General features: G+C 43.5%; 1 protein-coding gene across 4 annotated transcripts in view; it reads left to right on the top strand.

Moving 5' to 3' along the window:
• The window catches only part of MAPK10 (mitogen-activated protein kinase 10), a 948,252-nt gene that overhangs the window by 158,271 nt on the left and 769,165 nt on the right, over positions 1-20,816 (top strand). The gene's annotated exons all lie outside the window — the stretch shown is intronic.

The raw sequence follows: 20,816 nt of genomic DNA on the forward strand, positions 1-20,816 counted from the left end.
AAAAAAATGAAGCACAGACCCCCACACTTCGTCTAATTTAGGCCCCAGGGTGGGTCATGTCATGGGGGCAATAACAAAATAGGACTGACACACCCCTGGGGCTAATTGTTGGAAAGGTTGGGGGAGCCACATGGCCCCCTGCAGCCCTGGGGACCACCACCTCCCGGGGCTATATTTAAATAAGATGCGTGGGGGGCTCCAGCCCCTTCCGGCAGCCCGGGGGACTGCCACCTCCTCGGGGCTACTATACTTAAATGCATGGGGGATCACGGGCCCCCCTCTGCCGGGGCTATTTTCAAGATGGGAAAGGGGCCGCGTGGCCCCCTCCTGGAGCCGTAAATGGCCCTGGGGAGAGCCACCCCTCAGGGCCGGCTCCAGCAAGGTCCTGGGGTGCCCATCCCTGGGACATTACAGTTTGCTATGGCATGGCGGGAGCACTCCACCCGCCAAGCCATATCAAACTCTGCACTGCTTCGTGGAAACAAGACCATTAAAATGCTCTTGCTTCTATGAAGTGGAGCAGAATGCTTTTAGACAAAGTGAGCTGCATGTGTACAGCTTCCTCTGTCCAAAAACAATATCTGCTCCTGCAGGAGGTGGGGAGCTGGCAGGGACTACAGGGTCCTTGAGGCTCCCCCCGCAGTCCCCAAAAAGAGGCTATGTCCCGGGGTATGGGGTCCCCGGGGCAATATCAGCTCGGAGAGGGGTGATGGGCTGGCCCCCTCCCCATTTTTTATTTAAAAGGTGACGGAATGGCCCTGGGGAAAGGGGTCCTAGGGACCATAATTGTCCAAAAGAAGGGGGGGGGGGGGCTACACAGCCCCCTTTCTCTAAAAAAGAAAACGACTTCCCCTTTACCACCACTCTGCAAATGCGCCTCCTGGTGCAGTGGTAGCTGGGGAATTAAATCCCCTTGAATGCTAAGGGTCTTTTGGGGCCAACAAACCCTCTTGTTACTTCCATTAAGACCCAGACAGCAGGATTGCTGAGAGGACTTGAAGGCCACGCTCCCTTTCTCTACCACTCTGCAAACATGCCTCCTGGCACGCTTCTGGTTGGGGAATGAATTCCACTTTACTCCTGAGGGCCTCACTACTAAAGTGGACTATTTCCCCCAACCAGTAGTGCACTAGGAGGCGTGTTTGCAGAGTGGTGGAGAAAGTGGGCATGGCCTTTGACCACCTTTCAGCAATCCAGCTGTGTGGGCCTTTACTGGAGGTAACAGGAGGGCTAGTTGACCCCCAAGGACCCTCAAGATCCAAGGGGACTTTGGCCCCTAAATAGCAGTGCGCCAATGAGGTGTGTGTGCAGAGTGGGTGAGAAAGGAGGCGTGGCCTCTGACCACCTCTCAACAATCCAGCTGTGTGGGCCTTACTGGAGGTAACAGGAGGGCTAGTTGGCCCCTAAGGACCCTCAAGAGCCAAGGGGACTTCATTCCCCAAATATTAGTGCGCCTGGAGGCACGTTTGCAGAGTGAAAGAGAAAGAGGGCGTGGCCACCGAAAAATCTCTCAGCAAACCCACTGTGTGGGATTTGCTGGAGGTAACAGGAGGGGTAGATGATATGTATATCCATTATAATCTATATATATATATATATATATATATATATATTATCTACTGGCGGTCGCCAGTAGATAGTTATAGTTAGGATTGTGTTTCCATAGGAAATCCGCAACATTCTATTTGGAATAACTTTGGCGCCGATTGACGAATCCTCGTGAAATTTTCAAAATAGGTGGGGCGCTCCGCTCCTTCCCTGAAAGTCTCGGGGGGATTCGTCAAGCGGGGGCTGAGAAAAAGGGGGGGTCCCAAAACGCGTTTTCCCCATGCATTTTTCCATAGGACCTTTAGTCCAAGCTACAGCCCGAACGGCTGAACAGAATTACTTGAAATTTGGCAGAGAGGTAGTCCTCAGGTCAGGGATGTGCCTTTTGCAGGTCTGGTGTAAATCTGTTCAGTATTTCCTGAGAAAATAGCATTTAAAAGCATATATATATCTATAAGCGCGCACCGAGCGCGTACGGTAAACTTACCGTACGCGCACGCTGCCGTGCGCGAGCACGATTCTAATTGGTTGTTAGATCTTAGTAAACATTCGAATCGGTCGAAACCAGGAAGTGTCGGCCGCCATTTTGTCTCTCGCAGTCTGAGGGGGTGAAAAACAAAGGTGGAGAACGTGAAAAGGGGGCAGGGTGGACAATTCCTGATCCCCCTAGCCTTTGTCAGGGGGTCCCAGACGGACCCCCAAGGGCCAAAATTTCTTTTAATTTTTTTTCTAAAAATCGCAGAGTGCGCGTTGCGTGCGCGTACGGTAGAAACGGAAAAATTCCGCGAAATGCGTAACGTGGGAGTGCGGTGCGGAAAGCGCACCGCACGCCCACAGCGCGCGTACGGTACGCGCACGGTGAAAAACCTTAAAAATAAATAAATACATAACTTAGCATCTAAAAAACCGTACAAATTCACAGAAAAAACCATAGGTTTCACACACGTTATAGTTAGAAATTAGCATTTAAAAAACCTTGCAAATTCACTTAAAAAACCATAGGTTTCACACATGTTATAGTTAGCTGGACATTTCACTCGTGAAAAACCATTGAAATTCCCCCGTTATAGTTAGTGCAGGCAACTATAACTCACGCGACCGCAATCCTCTGCTGATGACGTCAGATATTACATCACTGATGACATATGTGTCTTTCTGAAAAAAAAATATTTGTAATATATGTATAGCTAAAAATTAATGGAAGAAGACATGGGTAAATAAGTGTCTAAATACAGTGATGTAATATCTGACATCATCAGCAGAGGATTGCGGTGTAAATCTGTTCAGTAGTTCATGAGAAAATAGCATTTAAATCAATATATATATCTGTGGCAGCTTACGGTGCGCTTACCGTGCGCTTACGGTAAGCTTACCGTACGCGTACGGTGCCGTGCGCGAGCGCGATTCTGATTGGCTGTTAGATCTTAGTAAACATTCGAATCGGTCGAAACCAGGAAGCGGCGGCCGCCATTTTCTCTCTCGCACTCTGAGGGGGGGAGGAAAAACAAAGGGTGAAAACATGCAAAGGGGCAGGTTAAACAGCTCCCAACCACCTAGACTTGATCAAGGTGTCCCAAAAGAACCCCCCAAAAAAAAAATTCAATTTAATTTTTTTTCGAAAAAACGCCGATTACGCTTACCGTAGGCGTACGGTAAAAATTAATTAAAAACAAAACAGTATCCACACTTTCCCACCCCCGTGTGCAAATGGTGCCCGCAGGACACCATTTGTGCATGGACTATTAAATAATCGAACATTTAATAGATTACCTTTCATAACGAAGGGCATAATATGTTCTCCGTGAGCGGACGGTGCGCGAAGCGCATCGTGCGTACATTGCCCATCCAGCGTAATGCGGGCACGCGGTGCGCGTAGCGCACTGCGTGCCCACCGTGCGTGCACGGCACTAACTGCATAAAGTGGGCGCGCGGTGCACAAAGCGCACCGCGTGCTCACTGTGCGCGCACGGTGCGCGAAGCGCACCGTGCGTGCACGGAGCGAACTGCGTTAAGTGGGCGCGCACGCCACGAATGGCGTAAAGTAACTTAGCATTTAAAAAACCGTACAAATTCACTGGAAAAACCATAGGTTTCACACACGTTATAGTTAGGAATTAGCATTTAAAAAACCTTGCAAATTCACTGAAAAAACCATAGGTTTCACACATGTTATACTTAGCTGGAGATTTTACTCATAAAAAACCAATGAAATTCCCCCGTTATAGTTAGTGCAGGCAACTATAACTCACGCGACCTCAATCCTCTGCTGATGACATATGTGTCTTTATGAAAAAAAAATATTTGTAATATATGTATAGCTAAAATTTAATGGAAGAAGACATGGGCAAATAAGTGTCTAAATACAGTATTAGCATCAGCAGAGGATTGCGGTCGCGTGAGTTATAGTTGCCTGCACTAACTATAACGGGGGAATTTCATTGGTTTTTTATGAGTAAAATCTCCAGCTAAGTATAACATGTGTGAAACCTATGGTTTTTTCAGTGAATATATATATATATACATATATATATATACATATTTATATACATATATATATATATATATTCACTGAAAAAACCATAGGTTTCACACATGTTATAGTTAGCGGAAATTTTACTGATAAAAAACCAATGAAATTCCCCCGTTATAGTTAGTGCAGGCAACTATAACTCACGCGACCGCAATCCTCTGCTGATGCTAATACTGTATTTAGACACTTATTTGCCCATGTCTTCTTCCATACATTTTTAGCTATACATATATTACAAATATTTTTTTTTCATAAAGACACATATGTCATCAGCAGAAGATTGCGGTCGCGTGAGTTATAGTTGCCTGCACTAACTATAACGGGGGAATTTCATTGGTTTTTTATCAGTAAAATTTCCGCTAACTATAACATGTGTGAAACCTATGGTTTTTTCAGTGAATTTGCAAGGTTTTTTAAATGCTAATTCCTAACTATAACGTGTGTGAAACCTATGGTTTTTTCAGTGAATTTGTACGGTTTTTTAAATGCTAAGTTACTTTACGCCATTCGTGGCGTGCGCGCCCACTTAACGCAGTTCGTTCCGTGCGCGCACGGTGCGCTTCGCGCACCGTGCGCGCACAGTAAGCACGCGGTGCGCTTCGCGCACCGCGCGCCCACTTTACGCAGTTAGTGCCGTGCACGCACGGTGGGCACGCGGTGCGCGCGCTAGATGGGCCATGTACGCACGATGCGCTTCGCGCCCCGTGCGCACATGGAGGACATATGATGCACTTCGTTTTGAAAGGTAATATTTTAATTTTTCGTAATTTTTATAAGCCATGCACAAATGGTGCCCTTCGGGCACCATTTGCACACGGGGTGGACAGAGTGTGGATAATTTTTTTTTTTATTTATTTATTTTTAAATATTATAGTTTATCTCATCTGTTATAAGCCATGCACAATTGGTGGCCTTCGGTCACCAATTACACACGGGGTGGGGAGAGTGTGGATAATTTTTTTTTTTTAACATTTTTTACCGTACGCATACGGTAAGCGTAATCGGCGAAATTAGCGAAAAAAAAAAAAATCAGTTTTTGGCCTTGGGGGATCTTTGGGGACTCCCTCAACATGGCTATGTGTGTGGGAGCTGTCTAAACAGCCCCTTTACATGTTTTTGTGCTATGTATTTTCATCATCACTCTCAGTGCGAGAGAGAAAATGGCGGCCGCCGCTTCCTGGTTTCGGCCGATTCGAATGTTTACTAAGATCTAAGAGCCAATCAGAATCGCGCTCGCGCACGCCACCGTACGCGTACGGTAAGCGTACCGTAAGCGCACCGTAAGCTGGCTCAGATATATATATTGATTTAAAGGCTATTTTCTCAGAATCTACTGAACAGATTTACACCACACCTACAAAAGGCACTTCCTTGACCTGAGGACTACCTCTCTGCCAAATTTCAAGTAATTCTGTTCAGCCGTTCGGGCTGTAGCCCTGTCCTATGGAAAAATGCATGGGAAAAACGCGTTTTGGGACCCCCATTTTATCTCAGCCCCCGCTTGACGAATCCCCCCGAGACTTTCAGGGTAGGAGCGGAGCGTAGCGCCCCACCTATTTTGAAAAATTCGCGACGATTCGTCGACCGGCGCCAAAGTTATTCAAAATAGAATGTTGCGGATTTCCTATGGAAACGTGGTCCTAACTATAACTACCTACTGGCGACCGCCAGTAGGTAATATATATATACATATATATATATATATATATATATATACATATACATATATACATATACAGCTGCGTTCTCCCCTTGAAGAAGGAGAAGATCCAAGAGACCAGGTCCTTGGATGCCAATCTTTTGTTAAGCGCCAAATGAGGATGGGGTGTGAGACCTTGTCAAATGCTGTAGAGAGGTCCAGGAGAATGAGGGCTGCCTTGTCTCTTCTATCAAGGATCAGGCAGATGTCATTTGTGGAGGTAATGGGTGTTGTTTCTGTATTGTTGTTGGGCCTGAGTCCAGACTGCATGGAGTTTAGGAGCTGATGGTTGGTGAGGCGTTGGTTGATTAATTTCTATAAGATCTTTGGTTGGTATGGTAGGAGGGGGATGGGTCTGTTGTTGGAAAGCGTGGATGTGTCAGCGGATGGTTATTTGAGCACACCATGACAATGACATGTTTCCAGGTGTCTGGGAATGTGACTAAGTCGATGGAGTCATTGAGGATGGGTGTTAATGCTTCACTGATCGGTAGGAGTCCTTTGGTGAAGGCGTGATGGGGGCAAGGGTCAGATGGAGCTCGAGCAGATGTTCTTTGTGGTAGCAATTCAGCGATTTTGATGGTGGTGATGGCAGACCAAGAGGCCTGGGGCTGTTTATCGGCCATAATGGGATGCTGGGTTGCAACAGTAACAGGGTCCAGTTGAGGGTAGAAGTTGCTGCATAGGGAGCAGATTTTGATAGAGAAGAAGTTTGAGAAGCTATCTGATGCCAATGAAATGTGAAGACATATAATCAAGGAAAGTGGTTGTGGGGTGAAATATTCTGCACTGTTTCATTCTTAACTCACACCTCGGCAGCACAATTGAAGGTGTGGGTTATTTGTCATTGAAAAGGCCTCAATGACCAGTATTGAGAACAGTAGGACATGAGCATATCATTTTACCAGACTCCAGGCGAGAGCAATGGTAGAAAAGATAATAGTTACAAATATTAAAAGGGGAAAAATGCAAGGTAGATGGATTTCCTCGCACATTTCTATGCAAGTGACACATTGCCGTTCCTTCTCCTGGCAGAAAAGAAAATTGTGGTTGCTGATTCACAAGAATGCTTGCGAAGTCAGAAATGTTCTTAAGTTCATTTTTACAGTTTGAAAAAATCCCCAACTTCTATTTAATTTTAAAAGAGTACTCCTGGAAATTTGTGACTTCTTTATATCCTCAGAATTAGATATATGCATATATATCTGCAGATAAGAAAATTTACAAGCATGCAGGAATGGAACCCAGAAGAGCACTTGCACTTTATATGTTGTTTTTGTCTCTACAACAGAAAATATTCCCCCTACAGTCTCATAAGGTTTCCCAAACTACTAACACCTTTAACAGTAATTAATCTATGACCTATTTCAAGGTGGTAAATTAGTAGCAAAATATTAGTGGATGCTCACAAAGGTGCAAGTTCGTATGTGTTCGCCAATGTTTGTACATGCATTCACCTCTAAGAAGAGATTCACTGGGTGAATACCTGTGTGAACAATTCCACTTACCAGGGCTGCCTGTGCACTTGCAAATACAGCTGTTTGCCACTAAGTGCCACCTATGTGCATAAATAAGACCTTGGCTCCATACATAAAAAAAAAGAATTCTTTCCAACTATGATAATATAATGATCTGGAGTGAGTGACTGTGTGGTAATTTCAGAGCTCGTAGGTCACTTAATATGATCTGGTAAATCTTCCACTAATTTGAAAGGATAATACAGTTGCTTATCTGTTTAGGAGAGACAATAGCATCCCTGTTATTCTATGTGAATTCAAGTTCCTTAAAAGGGACATTGTGTGACATTGGCGACTGTGAGAGGAGGAAGCCTTTCAAAAGCTACTAGTTTGAAATGCAATAGTACAGAAGTGAATTGTTGGGGACAATTAAAAATACAGACTTTTGTATTCAACAACTACTGCAAAGACATACAAACATATTGCGAGTTTCCTATGGGCCAGCAAGGCCTTTATCGGGGCCAATCTGTACTGAAAGAAGCGTGTTATCCTGAGAGGGTACATCTGCCATACATTAAGCAGTAGGCCTTGCATTAAGAGCAATGTGATCAATGAGTAGCGTAAGAGAGAATGAGACGGTCCAAGCGAGAACATTGAAAGGCAGAGTAGAAGGAGAAACAGAAGGCTGAACAGCATTATTGTCTCTGTGTACGTGCTCGAACCTTAGGAACTATGATATGGCCAGAGACAAGTTGGTTAGGTGATATTGTGGCTGTCTCTTCATTGCAACAACAAACTGCGATTACAACGCAGCAACCAGCAAGGAGTGCAATAGTCAATTAACTTCATTAACATATCCTGAAAAACGAGATGTCAAGTCAAGCTCTTGAGGCGGTGCAGGTAACAAAGTGACTTCTACATATGTTGCTACATCGAGGGTCTTCAACGTAAGCTACGTATTGCCATTTGAAAGGATAATAAATTAGATTCATTGTATGTAAATTTGTCTCCTGTGGATTTCATGAAAATCTTGCTCCTCCTTTCTCAGCTGCATCCCACCTAGTGCACCTTGAGGTAAGAATTAAGCAATCATTTTCAATTTGGGAGCCATAGTTGTGTCATAGTTGTGCATATCTGGCTTGAGCAGTCTCCAAAATGGAACCCTCTCAATCCAAATGCATTTTGAAAATTGAAAACCATCAAACTGGCTTTCTTTTGTTGAAAACAACAGTTTTATTTTCTGCTGAAGCCTCAAGCGATTGTTCCAACGTGCCTTCAATTAAAACACGAGGTGTTCAATGGCCACATCAAGTGGACGTTGGTTGGCACTTGAGTAATATAAATGCAATACACGGAGTATAGTGGAAGAAATTTGGACAATGCATTGGTGACTATAGGGGAAAATTGACTTATCAATATGAATATAAGTTCTGGAGTAGGGGTGCTGACGAGGTGACCTCTGCTAAAGCTAACAAATGCTTCCAATTGATAAGGATAACCTTGCTTACAGAGCTTTACCTGCCTGTCACTCCTTGTTGGATTTCTTATGTCCAAGTAGGAGTTTTTCTCGAATTAACCTAAATGTTGTTATTGGAAATATCAAATTTGATAAACATGTAAATATCATAACTGAATCATAATTAGAAAAGGTAGATAGGTTTGGGACTTGTTTCGCACTAGGTCTGTAGGTCATAGACTTTTCAAGGTGCTTATCTTTTTCTTTCATTGAGTATTTTTGCCTTCCGTCATTCATTGAGTGTCCCAGTGCCAGCTATGCTCAGCACCTGATGTTCTCTCTCTTATAATACTATTCTTGTTTGATGGATGGCTAATATCCCCTTCCTATTCTTAACTTTAGAGAGTAAGTATCTTACCAGACAGGAACATCCGAGAAGTCACAGATATCACAGGTCACTGGAACAGATCGTTTTTTGCCAGAAGCGGTGAATGAGACTACTATTGCACAGAAAATGTCATAGAAATTCGTATTACCCCTACACTTCCCATTTTAGAATCTTTATTACAATTGCATGCGTAATGGTCTGTCAACTTTTTGCATGTCGTAAATGAGATATGGGACAGAATTATATTCCATGTTCAATCAATCATAAAGTTTCCAATCCAGTAGGGGACCAGGGACAACCTTTGGTCGCTGCAACAACTTTATGTTTCGGAGATTATTTGGTATGAAAACTTGTCATCTTGAATGATCGTTGCTCCCTTGCTCTATTCCCTCTATATCTATTTATTGCTTAAGCTAGGAATTTTATGAAAATGCGATATACAGTTTTTGGCATTGTTATAGCGTGAGGTGATTGATTGCATTGCACTGAGGAATAGCAGCAGAATGACAAACTCTGCAGCAATTGAAAGCATTGCAGCCAAGGGCTTTCGGAATTTAACGTATATCGCGATCCACACAAATAGATCAAATGTGGATGAGAGGTATCTGCTGGGCTTACCTTCATGAACAAGAACCTCCAACACAGAGAGACCAGGGTTTCAGTCAGGTAGAAAATAATAATAAAAGATGTGAAACAAGTCAACTGCCCGGCTGCCGGACAGTGCAATGACCAAGTATGGTAGTAATATGTTGCAAGGGTATCATGCCTGAAGACAGTGAGAGTTTCCCAGCAGGGAAGCTTGAGTGTGGCCCCTGCCTGTCAGGGGGATCAATGATAAAAGCATCAGTGGTTCCTGGATAATAGCAGATATACATTGAATTTAGCACAAACAATTCATGTGAAAATTAGACTTGTGCACAGACAATAATTACGTAAAAGTAAAAATAATTGCTGTTTAATACAAAGTGCACCAAAAACAATGTGAAGGAGTGCAAAGGGTGTGCTCACATATGATTCACACAGGGCATCTTTAAAGATGCTTATGGCCTTATTTAGAGTTTGGCTGATGGGATATTCCATCAAAACATGATGGATATCCCGTCCCTAGTATTACAAGTGCCATGGGTTATAATACACTTGCAATATAGTGGATGGGCATCGATTGTTCTATGTAAGTAGTTTCCTTTGATAATTGTATTGAGTTCATTTTGACCCTATCAGGATTAGTGAAAGAATGGCTCCAAAGTCCATAGTAATGTTTGCAGAAGGTAATAGTTTGGTAGAGAGTGGAAGAAAGAATCAAAACAAAAATTAAATCACAATTATTTTACCAGTATCAATTCACACTGCCTAAGCATGACATCTGTGAGGTCTAAAGGGAAGAGAACCCAGAGAGGAGAAAACATATTATAGCTTAGGTGAACTGGTTATGTGACGTTGATTACAGTAAGAAACATCTAAAGCAATTCAAGAGAATATGGTATGTCCCTACACTAGGACCAGAACCTTCTGGGCTCCTGTAAATAGAAGTCTTCACAGGGTAGTCTAAAAGCTTCAAGGATTGACATGAGGCAACAAAGTGGGAAAGCTGTGCATTGCGGCATCAGGAAGAGCAACACAGTTCACCTAAAGAATCCAATCGCAAGTTTCAAAACCAAGCAGTCTTGGTCTGGGACCGAACACTCAATGGTCGCAGAAGATGAAAACCACTTTCCTAGAGTCTATTAGAAATTAGAGTCACAGACTGCAGATGAGAAGGTGCAGCGATGTTGGAAGGACATACTGCAAGAAAGTTATATTGTTATAATGTGGGTAAAAATATAAGAAGGACAGTTAGAGAAAGAGGAAATCACAAAGAGAGGTTATCAGATCACTCTTTTGCATGAACAAAATGTGCAGGTTACTCAGACATACTGCCGAAGACCTGTAATGTCGATGGAGGTGAATAGTGATAAAAGCATGCATCGCCTGGGTTAGTGATGAAAATGGGGAGGGTGTCAACTGCTAGATGTTGTACAAGAAATAGGACAGAGTTAGATTAAATGAAATGTGCACATATCTCATTAAAACGGTCACATTTAGTTTACAGAGGTAAGAGACAATATGCAGGAAAAATATAGATGATCTTTGCAGAAAGTGTCCTTTCTAATTGAACATGATCCAAAAAATCGATTGGTGCAAAATATGTGATTGCAGGATTGTGTTGAGATGAAATGTATTTATATTACATGGTGGTTACCTCAAAATATATTATGCCAGTCCACAATAGTATTAGTCCCTTATTGTCACATCTCCGATTGCACCTCAGTACCGTCTTGGACTACAGACTGGATATCTTACCACTTCTTGGTAAATTTTTGATAGTCTTCATCACCTACTATTATTAAATTAATTATCCCTACGGTGATTCTCTAAGATATCTGCTACAAAGGCGGACCTTCCATCTTAATCCTACTTCTATGTTGGCCAAACGTTTGTTCAATTTTCGGATTTTTTTCTCCATTAAATATGGCGCATAAGCGTACAGGATACAAAAGAACAACATTCTGAGAATTTTACTCAGAACATTTTGTCAGTGGAATACATATGGTAGAGTATTCAAATCCCTTGGTTTCCACTGTATATTTGCAGATACTGCAGTGTCCACATTTGTAATATTCCCCCAAATGTGATAAACACCAGAAAGTATGCAAATGAGGCTGTTATGTGGTTACTGGGAAGCACAGGCAAAAAATTGTCTTTCAATTTACAATCCCATTTAAAGGCAACCATAGGTAGGTTAAGCTTAAGGCTCCCTGCAACAACATCTTTCCAGTGCTTCTTCATACACTTGAAGACAAAATTTGAAAAAGTTGTTAGAGATCCCAATGTCTCATCTTGATTCCTTGGTTAATGGGCCATAAGACTTTCTAAGGGGGACCACCAAGCTGTTTTTATTCATCTGTGGGGATAGCTAAATCCAATATATTTTGGGGCAGTAGAACAAAATACTAAAATAGGGGTGTTCTATCTGTGGGTCATTTGGCAATGAAGTGTAGTTAGATCAAGGAAATTGACTGTTAAATTAGTACCATAATGCATGAACTTTAGTTCTGTAATAATAGAATTAAGCCAGTTGCTGAAAGTAGTAAACTCCATGTCTGTGCCCTGCCAAATCATAAAGATATTGTCTAGGTATAATTTCCAAGTGCGAATGTGAACAATTTCAATGTTGTCGGGGTAAAAGGTGGGGTGAAAGCTGCACCCATATGTGCTGCCTTTGTTTGAAGAAGGTATTTATTATAAAGTTGGTAGTAGTTCCTAGTGAGTACCAAACATAAGATAGAAATGATAAAGATTAGGAACAAGTGGATGGGCATAGGTATGGAGTTAAAAATATTTCCAATGGCCTAAATGCCTTTATTTAGGGGTATAACAGTGTATAGTTGCTCAATGTCAAATGTCACCAATAAATCGGTAGAAAGGCCAAAGGTTGGTCTTCTACTAAAAAGTTCGTACTATCTCGAATATAATGGCTGCGTAGACAAAATCATTGATACAAAATGTGGGTTCCAGTTCAGACCTAGAGCCAGGCAGAGTGGGTCTACCTGGTGGAAATGTATTGTTTGTGTGAATCCTGATAGGAGAGTGTACAATACATGTGTCCTAGAATATTGGAACCTAAACAATTGAATTATTTGATGCTCAAAAAAACCTCAATTTGTTCTTCTGTAGTCACTACCAAAATGGTTTCTTCTAAATCTTTTAGTGGGCTACTGTTCAATTTTGAACACTGATCCATATTTCTTCATTGTAATGGTTAATGTCTTGCATCAAATTACTGCCACACTTCTTAGCTGGTTTTATAATGATGTCTGGCCTGTGTTTTAGACCATCCAACCTCAAGCATTCCGTTTTTGAAATGTGAAGGAGTGAAGTGTTTTGTTTTTTTTGCTCAGAATTTAAGTTGTAAAAAATTATTTGGCGCAGAACACAGGCTCGAGTATGCCAGGAGATCCCTGCAGGCAGGTGCCGCACATAGACGTATCTGCAGGGGAAGTTGATTTGAAGTGCAGTCGGTGTCTGAGCAATGTATTTCGCTTATTGCATGTAGCACTGAGGTAAATACATGGTCCAGACCCTCACAGTGCTTCAAAAAAGCAACTATGTTTTTTGGATTTATTTTCCCCACAGAAATATGGCACAGAGCCAATTCCGCTCCATGAGCACAAATCTGTGTTTAGCTTGCTTTCCATGTGGGAATTTTGCCACCCAAAAAATAATCAACGTTTTGCTAGTTTAAATCTTGGTAGTGAACACATAGGGTACATGTGGGTCTCCCAGAGCCTTTCTGACAGTTAGGATATCCAAGTGACCTCATCTACCACCAGGACCATCTTAGAAGCATTATTGGCCACCGGGCAAAGCAGTGCACTGGCCCCTGCCTCCAGCATCACTCGCGGGAATAAATATGTAAATTATCATTAAAATAAACGTATATTTATTGGCACCGCTAACAAAATCAGTGTTTTGGCATTAAAAATAGATTAGCATGGGCCCCTATGCTCACAGGGCCCCTGGGCAACTACCCAGTGAGCCCATGCGTTAAGCCAGCACTGTCTACCACCATGAGGCATGCCACCGATACCACCATGAAGCATGCCACCGATACCACCATGAAGCATGCCACAGATGGTGTCTAGAGAGATGCTCCTTTACCATTTGTCTCTGAAGTTCAGACCTCTCTAATCTACCCAGTTGACCACTAGACAGAAAGGACCAGACCAGAAAAATAATCCACTTGTAATTTTCTCTGTCCAAGCTTTGCTACACAGCAGATCAATGTGGTGGCAGATAGACATTTCTAAAAAAAACTTTCACCATCCCCTGATGCTTTTCTCCGTGTTTGGGGTGTGTGGTGTGACGGAGTGATGACACAGATTGTAGAGTCTGCCTTGAGAACAGATCGATTGTTTGGTTATCAGTAATATTATTTGGCAGGACCGTAATTATTGAATATATCAAAGGACCTGAAGCCAGACACACAAACCACAGTGGCTAGTGCTATATCTGGAACAAAGCATTCTATGACAGGGCTGCCTGTGGCTGCCGGGAATTTAATTAGCTGCTGTATATTTTCCGAGATATTTAGAGAACCACCCACAGCGGTTCATTAAGTCATTGAAATCAGATTACTCCCACATCATTTCACACCACCAGAAATGATAATTTCATGCTTAAAATCTATTTTAGGACACTGGAGGATCTGTTCAGACCTCACACATTATTGGGTTATCAATCGGCTGCTGGCACCACGAGCACCCCGTGGTCCTTTCCTGGAGTTTTAGGATACAATATTTATAGAGTACCTTATGTATGTATGCATGTATATAATATCTGTTTGTCGCTTGAACGCTGGGGGATCCAAGTGCTGCTTCTTGTAGTTATTGCATTTTCTCTTCTGCTGGTTCAGGGAATGATATTTCTCAGAATGCTAGCCCTGGTTACTTGTGCCGCATCTACATCACTATTATATCAAAAGTCATCGAATGACACCTTGACTACACGGAGGAAGTGGTATGCTGGCTTTTTTATTGATAAGGTTATTGATTTCTGAAGTGACATATCTATGGGTATTGGGAGTTTTTATTTTTATTTGAGGTTATGGTAACCTACTAACAGGTCATCTGAGTCTGTAGATTCATGATGGTTCGTGTGAGTTAACAATTTATCACAACCTATATAATTGTAAAGTGTTCGATCAGGTTTCTTGGCACTATTTACAGACATTTATTGTTACACAATACAAGTGTATTCTTTGTATTGACTTCAGGAGGATGAAAAGGTGAGCGGATCCACAGAATATGTCCCTGTGACCTGTGAGTCATATGCAGATCACTTCAGCCTATGTGATAGTCCACTGAGACATCAGGCCAGAGTTCGAACATGGAGGTGGGCTCCACAGATTCATCCTTTGCACTTGTTCAGTTTTGGAACCGCTGGAATGTGCTGCTGGGTTGGAAAGAGCCAGCGGAAGACCGATGCAACCATTGTGGAAGATGTTGAGTTGTTCTATCAGATCATTCTTGGCCTGCCTGTCTGGTGGGCCTGGTCTCCTGTGAAATACAAGCTGGGGGTCTGCAATCCAAAATCTTGAGAGAATGTTTCCCTCAGAAGGTGTGGTCTGCAGATACTTCTACAAAGAGGGCCGGCTTTAGCACGGGTGGTGCCCGGTGCGATAGTCATTTATGACGCCCCCGTGCCCCATGACCGCCTCCTCGGATTCTCTCACTACCACCGAGCAAAAGTGCCCCTCATCTCTCCAATCACAACTTACTGCTAAACACAGAGCCTCCCCTGAGGTCGGCGCCCCCTCCACAGGTCAGCGCCCAGTGCGGCCGCACCAGTCGCACTGCCCTAAAGCCGGTCCTGTCTACAAACTCAGATAGTTTCACTCAATTCTGAGTATTTGTCAAGTTCCTTATGGAATCTACAATTATAGTGATACGTTTGATAAGTTTAATTTTATCTCACAGATTGTTAGAGTTTTGTAGGCTGTGTTTGCATTAGAGGTCAGAATGCAAAATAGTCCAGTAACAGTTTCCGCAGGTGCTTGGGTACATTTGCTCATAAGACCTTATAGATGGGTCATAGGAGTAAAAATGCACTTCTTGGAGCGGCTGGAAGCCACATGACGGGCCTTCAGGGAGGGTTTTACATCATTGCATTTCCCAAGCTTAAAGCATAGTTTTCCTGCTATATTTGATATCCTTTGACTGGCTCCTTACGAATGATTGTATAGATGAAATTGCAGTAGCGAGGTTATGGGCATATTACAGTCTCTACTAGGTGAATATGGTGAGCCGAGGAAAATAAATATTTCCTGATGGGGCTTGGCTGGTAGCTCTTTTCTCTGACCACTGGGGCTATATGTGGTTAAAGCACATCTGTATATTTAGCATCTCCCATGCATTTTTCCCACCTGCTATTGCTGAAGTCGTTTGTAGAGTGTATCTCTTTTAGATTTTATTCTCTGCACTCAGTGTGTCAAAGAGCATTTAAAGGGTTCTTACAGCTAGGATTGGTATGGGTGAGCTGTCAACATCATTGGGCCAATTCAGTGCAAATATATTCGGCAGCTTACTCTCAATAAAGAGCTTCTCTATCTGAAGGGATTTAGGCACAGAGGCTTTCCCTCATACAAATGAATATCTTTGCTCTTGACCCTGAACAGTGCGCTGTAGCCTTTTGGCTAGCTTGGTGATATAAAAATACACTACCTGGGCCTAATTCAGAAAGGTAAACTTGCATTTTGTGTAAGTTTACTTTTGTGTTGGAATTCACAAATTATGATATAATGGAAGGTTTACAGCTGTGAAGGCTCCACTGTCGGGGGGGGGGGGGGAGAACTCAGCACATAAAAATATAGGCATGTCTTACTATTAAATAAGAGTTTATGAATTCCAAAACAAACATCAATTTACCGATAAGTGTAACTTTACCTTTGTGAATCGGGCTCTAAGTGTGTGGTGTGTAAGTGTGTGTGGGGGGCATGCATAACCCATACTGTTATGACCAGATCAGTCCTCGCAGTGTGGGTAGACCCTGAGAGGACCAGAAAAACACTATCTTTGTGAGGACTGGGGTGCTGCGTGCAGCGGTGGCAAACATAAACAAAAAGTGGTGGGGTCACCGTAGGGGGGGAGCGCTGGGGTAATAACAATAAAAAAAGACTTAGATCAAGCTGCCAGCCGCCTTGCGCCTTGGTTTTTTGCTGCTTCCTCGTCCCAGCAGACACTGGGACAGCATCAGAGGCTCTGTGCAATCACTGCGCTGCTGTCATGCTATTATCAATAGCATGAGAGCAGAGCAAGGATTGGTCTGAGCGGGCTGGTTTAATGCTCAGGAAGTCTGTGCGGTTTCTCTAACCCCACTGTGCAATACAGCTAGGTTGGAGAAACCTAACTACACATCTGTTTGGTCAGCCTAAGACGGCAGGCCAAACAGACATACGCATTTAGAAGTGCACACACCACTTTGTTCCTCCTCCCTTCCATGGCCCGGCACAGCTGAAAACTACAACGATAATAAAAAATGTTTTCTTTATCAGCTGTTGGCTCTGAGCCATTGGGGCGATGCTCTCCTGCCATTGCAAAGGAGCTGCCACTGGCTGTGTTTTTCAGGCAGTCTTTGATGTGTGCTTGATTTCCATTGCCCATACTGGGCTTCAGCCTTAGCTGAGTGTGTTCAGCAAATACTTGGAGCTGATGTTGGTGTTTTTCTGCAAATTGAGGTAGAGCGTTGTCTTGAGCCTATGAATTTCAGGAGTGAGACTGCGGATACTTGGGAAACCACACATCAGTGCTTAATTTGAGCTTGTGGCTACTTGTGGGACCCACCGGCACTCATTATTGGGGACCGGGACTTATCTTTCCTCATCTCACATTGACCACGTGTGAGAGAGAAAAACACAAAAACGGGAAAAAAGATAGAAGAGAAGGACAAAAAACTGGGCACAAAAGGAGAAAACAGGGACCAGCAATAGTAAGATAAAGGGGCAACATGATCTGGTAGCGGATTAAAGAAGTCTGAGTTGAATTCAACACTGCCCAGCCTTTGTATTCGGCGTGCCGATTTTCAATAGTACAGCCAGAGCAGAGCTTGGGACACTGCACTCATTTTTTTTACAAATTGAGCACTGCTACACATGGCATTTTATAACGCTGGATTTTGCTGTGCCTACTTGAGAAAAGAAGATTTTAGACTGCCTGGAAAATCTGAGAATTAATTGACTGTTCAGTTCTCTTTTTGAGTGGAGGTTTTTCACAATAGCAGTGCCCAGACACAGATGATGGAGGCTTTCTTGATGTGGGTGAAGTTCAGCAATACCAGTGTGCATTCTGGGTCTGTATCCCTGCAAACAATTTGTCATGAGGCTTGATACCCTTAGTTAGCTCCAGCCCCCAGGGTGGTGTGAGGAATGATAGTTCGATGTGGAGAGCGGGTCTGACCCAGGGGATTAGCAAAACGTCTGGGTTGTCGGTGATCAACTGTCCTGATGTATTATTTTTTTATTGGTTTTACATGATAACAACATCAGTAAGTTACCGTACATCATAAAGGCAAGGCCAGCGCGCTGTGTTTTGCTCTGACAGCAGCACTTACAAAAATGCAAGTCAATTAACAGTAGACAACCCCCGGACTTCTGTGATCCATATAGCTTCAGTTCACATTTCCATGCTTCTGCCACTAATTATGGCAGTTTCCCCCAACCGAGACATCCACACCATTTCTCATCGTATTAATATATTGTGATACTTGCATATTATAATCACATTTATCACATGCCTACCTGCTGTTACTTGTACAATAGGCTCTTCCAACGATCCTCGCCCACCCCTTCTACCAGCTCGTTCTCCCTATATCTTGGATTATGTTCACCTTTCTGGAGTTCATGGCGGGTCATCTAACATAGGGGCTGCCACTCCTCTTGTCATCTCATAAGTGCGACATAGACTCCAGAAGTTCTTAGGGCGACTTTGAGGGGGCAGCAACTCACTATATAGTTCTGTTTGCGTGTTACAGTACGTCAGATCCTTTTCCCAGTCTGCCAGTTTGGGAGGTGGACCTCTAGCTCATGCAATCGCAATCCAACACTTTGCCAGTAGTTGCCCCATATCCACCAATCTCCGACCTCCCTTAGGTAACTGCTTCGAGTAACTCAGCAAAGCTAGCATAGGGTCCATGGTCAGCTCTAAGCTAATTACTTCTCCCAGCTTACTAAATATTTGTACCAAGTAGTCCGCAATTCTCGGGCAGTGCCAGGCTAAGTGTTTAAACCCTGCTGGTGTAATCCGGCATCTGTTACAGCGCGCTATGTCCCTTAATCCATAGCGTTATAACCTTTCAGGAGTATAATACACTCTGTTGAGAAATGTAAACTGTATTAATCTATGCCTCCCATTCAATGATATTAGTTTCGTGCTTTCGCAGCAATATTTCCATAGGGCAACGTCTATCTGCTCTCCCAAGTCATTTTGCCATTCTAGTCTAGCTTTTGTATACATTTTTTTGCGGTATCCTATTGTGACAATGTATAGTTTGGAGATCATCTTGCCTGGGGATTCTGTACGCAGCATATATGTAAATGCCTCTACCTCCGGTGTCTCCTGTAAGTAGTCCCCTACCTGTGCTTTCAGCGCATGGCGCACCCTGTGATACTGGAATCTCACTAGCAGTGTGCTTGGGGAATCATATGCCTTTATCTCTGACCATTCGCGCATTTTTTCATCTTTCAATAGGTCGCCAATTTTTTGTATTCCCATTGAACTTAGGGCTTTTACGACTGCTTGTTCCCTACATATCGGCAGCCAGCTGTACCATCCTATTGGAGTGATGGGAGAGTACAGTATCGCTCCAGCTTGTTGTTTAAGTAAAAAATGCAACATATGTATCGTGGCGTTCACGGATTCCAGCACTCCTGTTCTACGTGTGGGAGCCCTGTGAATCATAGCTGGGAGGGGCGTAGGACCCGTTACCAACCTCTCGATCTGCAGTTGGGAGCCCCGGTGTTTCGCGCATCCAGGCATACGCATGTGAGCACTGCGCCACTCTATAATAGTGATTAAGATCTGAGGCTCCCAATCCTCCCAGTGAGTAGCGTAGTGTAAGATATTTCCCTTTTGACTCTAGCCTGTTTACCGGGTCCATGGCAGTTTGATCAGCAGCATTCTAACTTTAGTAAAGAAGTGTTGTGGTAAAACCATTGGGATATTTACAAAGAGGAATAAAAACCGTGGTAGTACAATCATCTTCATGATGGACACCCGTCCCATTAAGGATAGGGGCAGCCATATCCAGCGTTCAATGTCTTCCTCTAGTCTGCCTACCAGTTTTCCATAGTTCTCCATGAATACTATGTCTAAGTCCGTGTGCACTTTGACTCCTAGGTACCGCACCGGATCCGTGGTCCATTGGAGCGGGTATTCAAGTTCAAACGGTGCAGCGGGCGGGGTCAATGGGAATATAATGAACTTGGACCAGTTGACTTTGAGTCCAGACAGTTCCCCATATCGTACTACGTCCCTGAGCACTGGCGCCATATTAACTTCCGAGTCTCTTACATAGAGTAACATATCATCAGCATATGCTGATACTATTAGATTGTATCCAGGGAATCTGATTCCTCTGTGACCATGGTATTCCCGGAGGGCGCATGCCAACGGTGCAGCCACCAGCGCATATAGTAGTGGGGATAGTGGACACCCTTGGCGTATTCCTCTGGATATACCGATGGGTGCTGTCACCACATGTCCTATTTTCACCCTAGCCAAAGGCTCACTGTATAGGACTCCCACTAGTGGTAAATAGATTTCTCCTAGGCCCATTCTGCACAGCACTCTGCTCATAAAGCCCCACTCTACCGAATCGAATGCCTTCTCTATATCAAGGAAGACAGCCACCGCTTTTGTCTCCGGTCTCGTGTGTTGAATGGCACCAAACACCGTCCTGCTTGCTCTGACTTTACCAAGAGAGGCCCCAAAGGGGCCAGACAACTGGCCAGCACCTTAGCAAAGATTTTCGTGTCCACGTTAAGGAGGGAGAGTGGTCTGTACGATGCACACTCATCTGGGGACTTCCCTGCTTTCAAAATGGTTATTATCAGTGCCTCTCATTGTCAGTGGCATCAGTCCCTCCTCGCTCATTTCTTAAAAAAGCACCTTAAGGTGCGGGATTAGTTGCTCTGCAAACGTTTTATA

This window comes from Triturus cristatus, chromosome 2_1, assembly GCF_964204655.1.
Source record: "Triturus cristatus chromosome 2_1, aTriCri1.1, whole genome shotgun sequence".
Taxonomy (NCBI): Eukaryota; Metazoa; Chordata; class Amphibia; order Caudata; family Salamandridae; genus Triturus; species Triturus cristatus.